Source organism: Schistocerca americana, chromosome X, assembly GCF_021461395.2.
Source record: "Schistocerca americana isolate TAMUIC-IGC-003095 chromosome X, iqSchAmer2.1, whole genome shotgun sequence".
In the NCBI taxonomy this organism is placed as follows: domain Eukaryota; kingdom Metazoa; phylum Arthropoda; class Insecta; order Orthoptera; family Acrididae; genus Schistocerca; species Schistocerca americana.
In genome coordinates, this window is record NC_060130.1 from 919,130,867 (window position 1) to 919,147,302 (window position 16,436).

Here is a 16,436-nt window from a genome sequence, read left to right on the forward strand (position 1 = left end):
CCACCATTTGCAATGACTTATCTCGCTCTTACGTTAACCTGTTATCTTGCAATGTTAATCACTTAAATATTACCTAGGACAAATGTATTCCCGAAATTTCATTGCTCAACATTATATATATATATATATATATATATATGTGTGTGTGTGTGTGTGTGTGTGTGTGTGTGTGTGTGTTATTATTAGTCTCGCGAAGACTTGGGACATGTTCACTCTTTTGATATATGCCCCTACCTCCAGAAAAAAATTATGTATCCGCCGCTAAAGTAAAGTGCTGCATTATTAAACAGTGTGTATATGGTGTGTGCGGTAACTGGGAGTGGAAGATTTTCAACAGTGCAGCACTAGCCTTTTGCATTATTAAATAAGTTCTTTGCAAAACAACGTTGTACATTAGGGGTAAACCGAATGAGGTAGCACTGTTTTGAAGCGACTTGCCTTTTATTCGGAAGATTGGAGGCTCCAGACTTCATCCGGCCGTCCTAATTTAGGTTTTACGTGGTTTCCCTAAATTACTTCAGATAAATGCTCGGATGGTTCCCACTAGAACTATAAGGCCACGGCCGATTACCCGTCCTACCCTTGCCGAACTAGACCTGGAAGAATGTGAATGCATGTACATTTAAATTACATTATTTTTGTTGTTCTTAAATTGTAATAAAAGACGTATCCAATACCATCTACAGATGAATAAAACTACTACTAGTACTACCACCGCTGTTTGTTCTTCGGACAGATAATGTCCTGCAACCAAGGGCTGGTCACCAGGGACTCTGTTACTCAGGGAACTTTAGCTCCGTACCGGAGTTCGCCTCTGTTGCCTGCAACATCCATCTACCGAATGTGGTAACTACTGCATATTTCGGGACTGCATCGCATTTTTGTAAAGGTCTTGATCTCTTTCTGTTCTGTGACACATTCTTCACCCTTCATCAAATCCATATTCAAGTCTCTTATTTTTCTTCATGCTATCCAGTCTTGTCTTACAGTCTCCTTTTATTCCTTTTTACAGAATAAAAATTATTACTTTTTCAGTTCTTTCCGTTTATTCGTTGCGTAGTAGCATCTTCGACGTTTTACGTTATGGTTTCTTTTATTATTTCCTATATTCCTTTCGTTTAATGATAACAACCATAGCTAAATAATATGCATTTCATTTTATATCTTCATAAGTTCTTTCATCAATGACTGGGCGGGGATAGTGAGCACTCGTATTTTATTCAGCTTCCTCTGAGAAGAGAATATGTTTCATATTCCAAGGAATATGACTCGTTTCAAACTTTCACACAATCTTTCAGCATTTTCACAAAAATCCTTCCATTATTTTTCCACTGACATCCAACAGATAACAGAATTCGTATTGCGAATGGGTTTTAAACCGTCAGTCAATTACACACATTATAATGAAGAGCTACGTTATTTTTTGCCACTACTAACACTGCAAGGTAAGTGACAGATCAGTCAAGAAGGTACTAACGTTAGAAAAGTAGGCTTTCTCTCACTCTCCTGAATAATCAAGAATAATTTAGTACGTTGAGAAGACAGCATTCTGTCAGAGTAATCTGTACCGGTACGTCTCGCAAATCTTAGCCGGGTCTCTCTCAGTTTTGCACATTTGGAAAAAGTACTCCATGATAAATCTCTCCGCCTTGAACCATTTTTTTTTAATTTCTTTCATTTTATACTAACTGAGTATTCCCTTTACCAGACACTACAGTTATCAGACTACACATAACTATCTTCTCAACAAATTGGGGCAGTAGACCATCTATAATACTGTATCACACAAAGGTAAATTAATTCCGACTGTTCGAAGAAAAATTATTAAATTGAGGGCTGCGGCAAATACTGTCACATCTCCGCAGTTTCACTTGATAATTTTCACGTCTGCAGTTTGCTAGTTGTTTGCTAGACGGGTCAAGTAGTCAGTTCGTTAAGTTCAAAACTCTTCCGGCTGCCTTTCTGTAGCAGATTTCTACTCTCTGGGCGAGCGATGTAGTCAACAGAATATCTCGAACGCAACACAGCAAACAGTTTCTTCCGTAACGATGGAGGGAACTGTGAGCTCATCTCTCGAATGCAATGCCATCTATAGAGCGGTTGTGGCATCACGGCCCTTTAGAGCAGCCGTGCACTGCGCTGCACGTGCTGCCTGCGTTTGTTGGTCGTATCGAACGGATGAGGAAATCGCTTCTGTGGTCGAATCCAAGCCGACTGTTGTTTTTAAGCCGCATTTCAAGCGGAGCGATTATCCAGGAGAATGGTAGTTTATAGAGAGCTATGAATATGTCGTTTAATGCCGTGATACGGCTTTTCATTTGCGTCAATGCACATTCGCGGTACCACCACTGCTTTGAAGATCACACACAAACCTATAAAAAAAAGCGCCGCCTACAGCGTGGCTGTTATTATTATACCCGATCCGATTCTCGCAGACCTACACATTAAACGTGCTTTCCTGAGTATTTTGTAGATTAACTGCACTGAGAAGGAGTCTGCCAACACAGGTATCATGTTATATCGTAACAAGATTTTACACAGTTCTCACGCTTTACGCTTCCATCTCTCACTGTGGTGACTTATAATGATACGATGAGCGTCGAATTTTCTTTCTGGAGTTTCTGTATTTGTGAGATCATCTTCATGTGCTACAGAGCAATGAATTTTATGCTACAGAGCATGAATTTTATAGTTAAATTGTGTCTTTCGAAACATTTTGAAATTTCTCTTGGCGTTGCTGTGCGATGATGATTTTGTTAGTTTTTATTACTGTTTAAATTCACGTTATCAACATGCTAATGTTCGTAGCTGCATCTGATTATACAACTTCTGGGAAGTATTAGTAATTTTAAACTATAAAATGTAGGAAATAGTACCACAGTCTAATACATAGAGTTGTCTTAAACTGTGATAGTACTTTGGTTGGATTGATGTCTCTTGTACGCAGTTTTAGATTTTCAGTATCCAAGTCCTCAGATGATTAATATATAACAATCACGTTGTAGGATGTATATCAGCGCACTCTGTCCACGATAATCTCACAGACGGAATTTGGAAACTATTAGATATAGTACACGAATCGACTGAGACTTTAACACTGAGACTCAAGAATATATCTCATTTGCTATTTGTGCATGAATGGAGCGCCTGCCATTGGTCCTTTATGCGTAACAAGATAAAAGTCATATGACAAGCTAAGTGTGGTGTATTACTGACACAACGGTGTTACCGAGCTGTTACGCGGGAAAACATCACAGTCTGTGTAAGAAGCGTATAGTCTGCCGCAAGCTTTTTCAAACATGGTTTGCGCTCTCGTATAGAAGAACTCGGTGAAAACAAGAAGGAGAAAGAAAGAAGGTTCTTGTTTTCTATGGTAGAGAGGCATGAAATTGACATCTTTAGGATTTCTAATGTTACACAAAGCTGAGAAAATTTCGACAATGATCACTGATAATTTTTGTTTAAAAAAACTACACAACTCAAAAATTTAGTGTTGAATAAGTCATATAAGCACATTGACGAGACCTACTGCACAAACCAATGGTATGCATGCAGCGGCCAGGTTTCTACTATCTTTTTTTTTTTCTTTTTAAGATTAGTTTCATTACTTCAAGTGAAAACGTTTGATGCCTCCTTCGACAAGAGCATAACCCATTTGATCCGCGATTTGTCTCGAAATGATTAGCAAACACTTGGCCTTATATGGCAGCGGGACTTTAAATACTAAGGAGTAAACACACACACATACACACAGAGAGAGAGAGAGAGAGAGAGAGAATCGGGTTATAATTATGGAAACATTGTATGTCATTCTCAAGCTTGCATGCTTTTATTTGTATGTTCTATCGAGTGGTATGTGAAGTCTGCCCTTTCCTCTTACCGCACAATCCTGGGAAGAATTAAGTGAACGTATTGCCAAGAACCATACGAAACGCCTGGGGTCCGTTAGAAATGTGAGAGATGTGCCAAATTAAAACAAGTTTACGTAAATTGATTTCAGATTTCGCCGGTGCGAGATTTACAGCGTGACAAATATTTGATATGCTGCCTTTATTTGCGTTGCTTCGCACAGAGCTCAAGCGGCATGTACTCACTTCGAAAAACACAAGCCCTCCGCCGTTCGCGATTACTTGTTGACAAGTGCAAGGGAAGAAATCGATTATGGGTTTGAGAGAACTGTCTGCCGTTCTGCTGGAAATTTGATCAGCAGAGCTAGCGTAAATAACACCCACTATTCCTGGAGTTCCTCTCTATAGTCTAAAATAGAGCAACCAAGCCAAAGGACGTTTCATACTGTAAAGCGTCGGCGGTGAAAAATGTAACGTTAGAGACTAGTTGTTCCATTGCGTAGCCTGTGTCCTGTGACTACATGCGTACGAATATGTTGTGTTTGTGTGTGTGTGTGTGTGTGTGTGTGTGTGTGTGTGTGTGTGTGTGCCGGAAAGGGAGGAAGGGAGAGACAAAGAGAGAGAGGCCTTAAAGTAGTGCAAGGTTATACATCCTCCGCCTCTTCTGAACTCTTCACTCTCTGCGAAAGATCAGTCCAGCAACAGCGTAACAGCAGAGTGAGCATACCGCAGTTTTATTTGTATATTATTGCTGTACAGTGAACCACTAACATGTAGTGAGCTGTAAAGATTTCCATATTTACAATTACTAGAAGCAAGATTACCAGGAACACATCTACGCCTGGTAACAATAAGTGGTGACAATCGAAGCTGGAGTTTGTCGCAATTGATTTTCGACATTTAAAAAAATCGTTTAGGAACACGCATTTCTCGAGGCGTGACTAAGTAATTCACTACCTTAACTTCTGTGTCAAGTTGTGTTTATAAGTAATTTCATTTAGAAAAATGGAATTTATTGATAATTACTGCGCGAAATCGTAACGCCTACCAAGCCATATACGGTAACAGTTGCATGATGCTTTGCAGTATCAACGTACATTTAATTTAGTTATTATCGGTACGAAAGTTATACATTTAGCCACTATTTGTAATTATGAATAAAAATCATGTTGTTGCTTTTCGTTATACTAATGTTCAGAAAGTTTTTCCGATGTAGAAACAATTGCCCCTTTTTTTTCGTAAGTCACTCGTCGTCAACCAATGAGAGGAGAGCAGGAGAGCTTGCGCTGTGTGAGAGACGTATCGCAGGGCGTGTGCGTCGGTGAGTAGAATTTTGCGAATATTGAGGGTAAATTCCATAATAGTTGGTATTATAACCGGCATCTCAGATATTTCAGTTGCTAACCTTATCATGTGCTGATAATGAACTTTTTGTGACAACGCCCGTTGGATAGAGAGGGGTTTCTGTCGCAGATGTGCCTCCTCTCGGTGATTCGCCATTACTACATTGCTCACGCAAATGTTTGAAGAAATATTGTATTTTGTCTTCGTGGAGTTATTGCACTTAATGTGTAAACTCTAATTTTTTGTCACGCCCCCGAAACTGCTTGAATGAAAATTCAGAAGCGGTGAAAATTGTGAAAATGGCTTCTCTAGTAATGAACGATTTTGGCTGTTGTTGACATTTGAATAAAACTTGGCTCTCGGTTGTAACCCTCATGATGTCAGGTTTGAAAATATTTCATCGTGAACTGTAAACTTTTCATTCCTCTCATATGTATAGGTTAAGTAATAACTACGTTTACAAAGCATTTTTATATAATTTTAGAGGAGTGACAAACTTTTATCACTACATCTTCCGCTTCTTACATGTCAGCAGTGAATGTACACAAATAAGACATTTCTAATTTTATCGCAGTTGTGTTCGTGTAATAGGAAAACTGTGCAGAGGATTTAATAGTAGTGGGGAAAGTGTTGTCTATTAATGTAATTTTTATTTAAGTTTTATTATTAGTCCAGACTGCCTAATTTGAAATCTATACGGCGTACGTAAATGTGTATTTTGTAAAGTTTGTGTTTGACATAAACTGTGTTGTATTTTCTGGGGTGAATGAGTTTCTAACGCTAACTGTTTAATAATATTCTCGTAGCATTCTTATGTCTCATTATAACTGGTTAAGCTGTCGTAATACGTACGTCATGTTCATTGGGGAACGCCTTCTTTCATTCACAGTAAAAGGATGGATAAATATCAGCAGCAAGACGTGTATTAACATGCTACCTCCTCCATTTAAGCAAGAAATAAGAGTAACATAATGCATTCAACTAACTACATAGCCATCATGACACACAGTTCAGTCATATTACGCCCTAAAATACTGCACTGCTGTGAAGTGGCCCAGATATCTGCTTGTAGACTGGAGATACTACAGGTAACAGTCAGGTGCAATCATATTTGTAGTGATAGATAACGGGAAATTGTGACTTGGGTCCCGAAATTTTAATGTGTGATTTATTCAAGTTTCAATGAAGTAGTATACAGAAATTTTCCTGTGATAGGGGTCCTCAGTTGGGTCTAAACATTATACAAATAGTGCCAGTTTTGCCTTAAGTACTTGAGACAGTGGAAATAGTGCTTTGTTTATGTAAATTAGCTGCATGCCCTGTATCCGGTGACTGGTTACCTAGTTTGCTACAGGCACTTGGAGCATGAAGTTATTACAATATAGTATTTTAACAGTTTTGCACATGGGTAATAATAGCCTACAGTGCAATCACAGTAAAGGTTTCCTGACAGTTTAATTATTTAGGTATGTTGTGTATGTTACCTATTGAGAATAATAAAATTGTTTGAGCATGGTGTCCTCTTCTATATACTTGGTGGTGGGCAGATTTTCATTCAGTATGCACCACCTAAAGAAGTAAGCTTAGGCGTAACTTATTCTGTTTTTCATTTATTCCACAAGTCATCTGTTAATACAAGCATTTAAAAGTAATTAACAATAGTTACTGACAGTTAATGACAGAGTATTAGTACTGTTAGGTCCCTGGTCATCAAACTGTGGCTTCAACTTTGCATTTACCATCCAAAGGCCGGTTTCTTTTGTGTCCAGAGCCAATCATAATAAATGCTAAAGATTGATCTTAGGGAATTAACATGATCATCCTCAAATTGAATGAGTGTTTGACATAGCATTGAAGAACCAGGAAAGCAAAATTTTAGAGCTCTGCGACATGCTATTGTAGTTTTTGCAGTGAGCTTCTTGAATAAATGCTTCAAGAAGTTTTTCTGTCACATAACTTATATGCAGGTATGGACAATGGTTTTTATCTGTCATTTGTGAAGTATGGTTGTTCTTTTTAGTGTTTGCATTCTTATGTATTTGTGGATGTTGAACACTATCTCATGTATTGTACAGTTCAGAAACAGCTACACTATGAAAATTAGATTATAGGCTAGTTGGAACTTAAAAATAGATGTGTGTGGTCTTTGTTCTGCAATTACTTTTGTTAGCTTACTGTGGTCATTGAACAGTTGGCAAAATTCATTTTTCTTCCACATTTTTGATAGTCACTACTCGCATTAAATTAATTATTTTATTTCCTTTTATTGGTTAATAGAGTGAATTTCAGTAAGCTATATTGGTCAGCAACACCATTAAGGTTATAGTATTTATTGCTTTCATTATTACCCAAAGAAATGGAAAGAGTTCTGTTTCTTCTTCCTGGTACAAAAACTCATCACGAGCATGAGAAAATTAAGGAAATACTCAACTAATTCCAGTAGGTAACTGCAAGGAAGGTATTGTGCATGAGGTAAAATGTAGCTCTTATTCCCCTGAGACTAAATACCAATCCTTGCAGTTACACCCTCTGCCCCAACCCCCCTCCTTTCCTTTGATGGGTGGATGCATGGTGAATAGCCCCTCAGCCCACACAGCTCTCTCTCTCTCTCTCTATCTCTCTCTCTCAGGATCAGTGATCAGTGACTTGAATGCCAAGAATGTGGCTGGGGGATATTACGATAACTGAGAACCTTCTACTTTAATCATAAAAAGGCTGTGGACTATAAATGCAGATCTGTGAGATGAATAAAGTGTTTTTATTTTGAAGTAACATGGAACCCAAGGTTGTGGAATCCTTTCTGCAAATACTGTTAAGCTTTTTGCAAGTGTTGAGGAGCATATAATGAATGTTAGACATTTGCAGAAGTTTCTGGGTGCCACTTTCTTGCACATGGTCTGTGGTGGAAGTAAGAGAGAATGGGGTGGTGGGGCAACAGCAACTTTTTTAGTTCTAGTACTGGTTGGTTCTAAATATTACACGCCAAGTCCAGTTGTAACTATGTCTTAGGACATTTTCATACCAGTTTATTTTAAACATAATAAAATTTCAATATGAGCAGCAACTCTTTTCTTTAAAAATTTACTTTATGTTAAACATAGTCTACTAAACTTTGACAGGTAAGAGAGAGCATACACAGTTAATGTGATTTTCTGCTTTAAAAAAAAAAAAAAAAAAAAAAAAAAAAGTGTTTTGGTACTTTGAAAAACTTTCATGATGGAGAAACAAATATTTGTAGTGTACACTAAATAATGAATACCAAAATGTGTGTTATGCTTAGAGGTATGCATAAAAATTGTTGTTAATGAAGAATTTCCTTGAATATAACAGGGATTACTTCAGATTGATCAAGGTAAAAGTTACATAGTGTAAACCCCCCCCCCCTTAGATTTCCTAAAATGTTTTGTATGACTATTCTGACCCAGACCTCGGGCTACACTATGGACCAGTCTGTTACCAGAACCAAGTTGTCTTTTTTCTGGGGGGGGGGGGGGGGATCTTCAATACCACACTCTAGCCTAAGCTATATCACTAAGGAAAACATTAGCCTTAATTGAGCTGTTGAAAATGTGTCAGTTGTTTGCTATGGATATGATACTCCTATTTTTGCTTTCCAACCATAAATAAGTACAATAATCTTATCCTGTGTTCTGTCATAGCAAGTCACATCTATGATTAGACAACACATTCTGATACTACTACACATAGGCTGCTTCCAGTACACAAAAAAGTGGATCCGTATTTGAAACTTAAGACAGGTCAAATCTAACACCAGTGTGTTTTTTTTTTCAGTAAGTAATATGCTGATTCATGATAGGCGGTTCATGATAAAGCACTATAAAATACTGGTGATGAGTTGAAGAATTTTCATCTTTGTAACATAAACAATGTGATTCACATATTCTTGTAAATTTTAGTCTGGTTTATATTCCAATGATTATTTAGTTTCACCTGTTGATGGTAAGTATCTTACACAGACAGACCACTCCCGCCGTTTCCAAGACACTTATTTGTGTCTTAAAACATTGCTACCTGTAATTGCACTATTAGCAACTGCCTGATTTTAATGTTTGTTTAGGTATGCCTTAGTGCTCCATCTGGCAGTGGCTTGGGGGCAATGTTGTTAAGTGTCAAGAGTATAGCTCCAGGGATCTAGGCTTCAGTCCTAAGTTGACCTGTCAGTATCTCCTAATGTTGCGTGGGCCTGAAAAGGAAATCTGCTTGCAGTATGCTTCATATTCCACATTACATTATAGGTACACAAGGACTATCTCTATGATGCATCATACTGTCAAAGTGCTTTTATCTCTCTCTCTCTCTCTCTCTCTCTCTCTCTCTCTCTCTCTCTCTCTCTCTCTCTCTCTCTCTCTCTAATTTTATTTTACAATTCCCTTTTTTCACAAAGTTCCTTCAAAGAAATGCTTTTGTGGTCCCTGTTGCAAAATAACATGTATTTCCCATATAAGCCTAATGCAGTAATGGATAATGTGCATGCTGTGTGGTGTATTGGCTTGGCCGTAAGCTGGTGGTGTAAATAATTTGGAATGAAGTTTTAGGAAGATAGGAATGGTAAGCTGTTTGCGATAGTAAATTTATTAACAAACATCAGTTAATGTCCACACTTCTCTATAAGGGCCTGGTTCTATGATTAAAGTAGTCAAGCAGAAGCCCATATTGCTATGTAATTGAGTGATTATAATAATAATCAAGATGTGGGAATTATGACATCACTGAGGAGAATTTAAAATGTAGTTGCACACATGGTGTAAATTGTTTGTATGGCGAACTTTTGGAAGCAAAACCTAATAGTTATGTATTGAACATTTGTTGTAATGTAAAATAGTGTACCACACTATGACACAAATCTGAATTAGTACATTTTGTGGGCAGTGTGAACTAATTCCACTATGTAAGTATGCATTACATTCTGACTCAAAGCCCCAGTTTTCTTCTAGTTCCTGTCCACATCTCCCAAACTCCCCAAAGGTTCTCCTTAAATGGAGCATATATTCATCACAGTATATACATCAATAAAATGCAGAAACAGATTTTTGTATCTGCGTATTTCGTAACACCATAATGCCATGTCAGCATGTTGCTTCAGATCATTAGTATACATAATTGTTTTGGGAAATAAACTACTCTACACAAATATATAATCCAGTGTATCATCCATTACTGCCATTGTTTCATGTAATAGATTTTATATCGGAATGACAAAACAAACAAAAAAAAACTGTTACTGTAAAGTGGAGTTTCTCGCCCGTCAACTTTTAACAGCCCAACTATACTGTCCGTATGAATTAAGTTTTTTTCCATTCAAGTTATCTTTGATGCTTTTTCTGCATAACTGCTTCTATTGTTAAAACACTTATTGTAATGGTGTTACCAATTTTTATACAAGGTGTATTTTAATTAACTAACTCACACAGGTGAAAGTATGTACTAATAGAAGCAAAAATTCTGTCGAAACATTGGTCTGCAAACAAGCCATTTATGAAATACCCTGCAAATATGTGGTTACAAGCAACCAGTGACTCCATAGCCAATATTGTTCTATGTATTTGCATGTATGGACTCTAATTTCCCCTGTGGCCTACCTTAACCAGAAATAATACACTGTATCATATTACGCATTACAATTTACTTTACACTCACACATTTTAAGGAACATTTTCTACGTGTGTTGCTTGCATTTGTATACAGTACTGCAGTTGTCGCTGAAGTGTATTCTGGATTCTTTCAAAATAACCTACATCAACTTGTAAATCTTCAACTTAGCAACAGGAGTGTAGTACACTTTATTTATGAGATGACCACAGACAGACAAATCCAGAGGATTGAGTCAGGTGATCTTGGAGGCCAAGGGACAGACCCAGTGTGATTGTCCATATATGACAACATTGGCACGGTGTCTTCTTACATCAGCAGAAAAATACCAGTATGTCATCATTCATGTATCGTATTCCCCAGCAGTGGGTCATAGTTGAATTTTGAGTTTGAGCCCAATTAGGTGGAGACTTCATTGAAAAGTTTACATTTCAAATACAGTTGGTCTACGTACGACAGATTCCTTACTGAGGTTAGTGGCAGATTGTAACCACTCATTCTCAGTTACCTTGCAAGTGACTCATTTGCAAATACATGGTTGTGTGTACATTTTTGCTTCTATCATATATTTTCATCCATGTCAGTTTTTGCTATTAATTACGTGGGCCTACAAGAAAGAGTTTTTTGTGCCTAGGTTTGTAAAACTCACGTGGAATATGAAACAAAATTTCTCTTATCTGCTCTATATTTTAGATGAGTGTTTCTGAATGTGCAACTCTACATGAAAAGTGCAGTTCTAAATCACATACGCAGGTATTAGTTCCTGTATATTTGCTTTGTTACCAATCTGCCATCCAGTTAATTCCAAGAAAATTCAGCAGACGGAGTAAGCATCAGAGTACCTAAGTGATCTTCAGTGCTAGAGTTGAGATTAATTTGTGACTTCTTGCCATATGGCATTGAGTGTAGTTGACCCTGCATGATATTTGTTTTTGTCAAAGAGTTGCTGTAAAGTTCACCTAAAATGTATTGTGTTGTTGAAAAGAAACACAATGAGTTGAATTAGAAGAAATTGTGTAATCATCCTGATGTGTTTTGCTATGTATGTGGAGAATACAGATTGAAAGAGAATGGAAATACTATTACTGACTTTGTAAAAAAAGCTTATCTTTGATAATTTGGTATTATGTTTGGTGATCAGGATAAAACCTGGGCACAACTTCACGTCTGTAAATCTTGTACTGGACATTTACCACAGTGGGATAAGAAAGTCTGAAACTTGATGGTTAGGAAAGAATCCTAAAACCACTTCGGTAGCTGCTAGTTCTGTGGAATAAATATAACTGGAATCAATCAAAACAAGTTTACTTATCCTGATTTAGTCTCTGCAAAACGCTTGTTGTCTTACTCGGAGGAAGTGCTTTGTGATGTCAAGTGTTGGCCCTCTGATGCTAATGAAAGTGTATGTGAAGGTAGTATCTGTTCCCGAAAGAACAGTTACCGTTGATGACCATGCAGCTTTCGCTAGAATGAAATGATAATTAAATGGACACTCTAGCTGCAAACAGGCGTTGAGATACTTCATTGGAGACATGTTGAAAATGTGTGCCCTGACCGGGAGCGTGCAAGGGATAAGTCGCTGCAGGCACACTATCCTCTGTGCCCTCGGTTGCTCAGATGGTTAGAGCGTCTGCCATGTAAGCAGGAGATCCCGGGTTTGAGTCCCGGTTGGGGGCACACATTTTCAACATGTCTCCAATGAAGTATATCAACGCCTGTTTGCAGCTAGGGTGTCCATTTAATTATCATTTCATTCTAGCTAAAGCTGCGTGGTCATCGACGGTAACTGTTCTTTCGGGAACAGATACTACCTTCATATATAGTTAATAATATGGCTTCCCAGCCATCGACCTTCTTGTGCGAACGCACACGCTATGCCCAAACTCTTACGGGGCCTGGTAGATTAATCTGCCATGAGTAATGTGTATGATGGGCAAACATCTATTAGGTGCACTACGAATGTAGTGGTGTGGACATGTTGGGAATGTGGGTCTCACGGGGAGCGTGCAAGGGATAAGTCCATGCAGGCGCACTATCCTCTGTGTCCTTGGTGGCTCAGATAGATAGGGTGTCTGCCATGTAAGCAGGAGATCCCGGGTTTGAGTCCCGGTTGGGGGCACACATTTTCAACATGTCTCCAATGAAGTATATCAACGCCTGTTTGCAGCTAGGGTGTCCATTTGATTATCATTTCTAATGAAAGTGACAGTAATTATTAGGGGACATTATCAATTCCTCAACGTTTCAACTAGGATGAGTAAACATGTTGACTGCTACACGTATAGTGATGGATGTTTCATCGACAGGCCAGACCGTGGTGTCAGGCTTGAGGCTCTGCCGTGGCTGCCGGTGACCTCATGACAGTCAGTGTGTTAAATGCCCTCAGCAGAGATCTCTACCTATCTTAAGAAGCTTATGAATTTCTGAATGACACAAATTTACTGGAACAAGAAACCAAAATTAACTTTTACTATGCAAGAGAAATGGGTCTGCTGTCCATCTCTTGTCACGGTGATGATCTTTCATTTTATCATTGAAATTTAGAAGTTTCCTGGAAAAATGGATCTTCCTGAATATTTTCCAGATGACTGGTGCCTATTTGTTGCAGTTCAAAGTGAAAATTGAAATGTGTTGTTCTATACAGTGAGAACAAATATAGTTCAATTCCAGTTGCTAACTCAGTGTAACACCATAGCTTTGTCTTGGAGAAGATAAAGTATCATGAACATCAGTGGGTGATTTTTGTGAACTTAAGCAATATGGTAAAGTTTCTCCTTGGACAGCAAAGTGGCCACACCAAACATTCTTGCTTCTTGTTGCTCTGGAACAGCACAGACAAAACGTGACTGGGTTAGAAAAGAGTGGCCTAAGATAGAAAACATGGATGTTGGGGAAAAGAATGACATTAATGGCCCCTTAGTTGAATGAGAGAAAATAGTCTTTCCTCCACTACATATCAAACTGGGCCTTATGAAACAGTTTTTAAATGCTCTTGATAAGAATGGCTCATGCTTTGCATATATATGTAGGGGGAAATGCTTCACTTATGTGTGGAAAAAATTACGGCACAAATATTTGACAGCCCACAAAAAAAACAACTCCTTTAGCATCCTCCATTCATAAATTCAATGAATTAGGTGTAACGAAAAGTCTGACCTTCATTTGCTGTAGCTGTCAGAAGTTTTCTGGGAAAATGCAGAGCTGAAAACTAAGTTGAACTGGCAGATGTGATACTTAAGTTTCAAATCCCTTTGGTGTAACATGAGTATTAAGGTGCGCTATTTACACAGCCACTTACTGTTTTCCTGAAAATTTAAGAGAGAACAGTAAGAAACAAAATGAAAGATTTCACCAGAATGTTAAAACCATGGAGAGCCATTGCCACAGGATTTGGGATAATCGTGTTGTGAGAGTTACTGCTGGGGTTTAAAAATGGGTTGTTTCAAAATATGTTCAAAAATATAATGAAAAAGATTCTGAAGTTTGATGACTTTTCATTATATTTTGTATATAATAATATTTTTTATGATATCGTAATAAATAATCTCTATTTTGTATTTGATCCATGGGTTAACTTAAAATAGTGTAACATATATTTTAGTAAAATGTTGTATCTCAGAAATTTGAGTTCATGGGCTGATACTAATGCCATGTTTGAATTCAGGGCATCGAATTCATATTAAATTCGCTTCCAAAAACCCTGGCACCAAAACATCTGTTGGCCTATGTTATGATACTCCTTGTATATTTTTATAGAAATTTCCCTCTTACGATCACAATTTGGTATCAGGTTTCCACAGTGTCATCATTGTGGAAATGGTGTCCAGTAAAAAATAATTTTGAATAAGCTGAAGGGGATGAAAATATCTAGTAGCCTGAGAACAATTACAGGAAAATCAAGGAACTAGCTTCCAACCAAACCCTTATGACCACTGTATTCAGCTGGAGATTATTACGATTTGTAAAAGTGCAGGTGATGTTTTTGCAGCATGTTTATGATAAACATTTACATTGATGATGATACCTTCCCCCCATGAACAGGCCTTTTGGGCAGGGTTGAATGCTACATATGCATCTTCTTGGTGAGGTTATAGCTCAGGAAATAATCATAATCAGCATCAAAGATCAAGAAATCCAATGTAACACTGACACTTCTGATGATGATCTTCTGTCAACATTGTTGGCATTAGTTGATCCGACATTTTACGCTCTTCTGCTTCACATCCAAAATTTTGTGAAAGTTCAGGAAACTGTCATTTTTACAGAATCATCTGTCCTCTTTAATTTCTACATAGAGACTTGCCACTAATTTCTCAGCCACTGTTGAATTACTGGTCACTCTCTTTATCAGATACATATTTAGGTCCTAAATTGAATATTTGCACATAGCTAGAAATTATTAATTTACTCATTACCTTGTTTTTGTAATCCAGAGATACTTGATAACAGAAGATGTAATTCCTCATATAGTTTGTACAATTTGAATATATACCTTTCTACATTGTTATTTTGAGTGAGGGTGTAAAACCACCTGGGTTGTGATCTGTCTATCAGATGGGACTGATAAGTTGGGAATATGTCAGTGTACTTTATGAGAGGAGTAAGATGTGTTTGGTATTGACTTTTGTATTTAGCTTGCTTTCCATTTTATGCTTTATGGTAAGAATAGTATTATCGCATACCACTCTACAAGCACTTCATGTAATTACATGTGTCCGGAACCGCACGACTGCTACGGTCGCAGGTTCGAATCCTACCTCGGGTATGGATGTGTGTGATGTCCTTAGGTTAGTTAGGTTTAAGTAGTTCTAAGTTCTAGGGGACTGATGACCACAAATGTTAAGTCCCATAGTGCTCAGAGCCATTTGAAACGTCTTCTCTTAGGACTGTGTTCAGGTTAGTGTTGTGCTTCTTAATTAGTAAAGGATTTAAATCACAGTAGTTGTAATTACACACTTGATGAACATGCCGTTGCTATTTTCACTAATTCACAGTTAAGTTTAGCTACTTCTACCCAGTTCATTAGTGACCTAGAAAGGTAATGGTACTGGTTGACATCAAAATATGTGGCATTAAGAGGAAATGTAGCAATACTTGTATATCAGTTGAGACTGGCCTTACAAAGGTTTGTTCAGTGTGATTCATACTCTTGATGTTGGTTACTGAGTAGTGTCAGGAGATAAATCTCTGATCAGTCATTATTTCAGTTTTGTTGTCCTCAGTTGGAAGTATTTGACTTCAAAAATTCTGTGAGTTGCAATTTCATTTGGTTTCATTGGCTATTGTTGATATTCTGTATTTTGTTATATTAGGTATAGTTTTTTAGTATCCTGAGGTACCGTGTAGACCGTTCTCAGAAATTATTTTCCGACTTGCTTCTTCCTCAAAATGTTTCAATTTTGGTGTATGTGAATATAGTATAAGCATAACTCTCCCTCTCCCTAGCACTCAGCAGTGTTTCCCTTCATGATTTGAAGAAATACAGCAACAGATGTACAGATGTCTCGTTTTTTATGTATGCCGAGCTGTATTTGGGCCTTTGCCAATTTTTAGTTGACTTTGTGCACTCACATATTTGTCATCAGTATGTCAACTACATTTTCAATGCTGCAGCTGTCCATTACAACACAATTT

At 37.7% G+C, this 16,436-nt stretch overlaps 1 protein-coding gene across 2 annotated transcripts in view; it reads left to right on the forward strand.

The window, feature by feature from the left end:
• Positions 1-5,136: 5,136 nt before the first annotated feature.
• Positions 5,137-16,436, forward strand: part of LOC124555077 (talin-1) — a 280,294-nt gene continuing 268,994 nt past the window's right edge. For both annotated transcript variants that reach the window (XM_047128867.1, XM_047128869.1), the window contains exon 1: positions 5,137-5,169. The gene's annotated coding sequence lies outside the window, so the exon portion shown is untranslated. The remainder of the gene's footprint in view (positions 5,170-16,436) is intronic.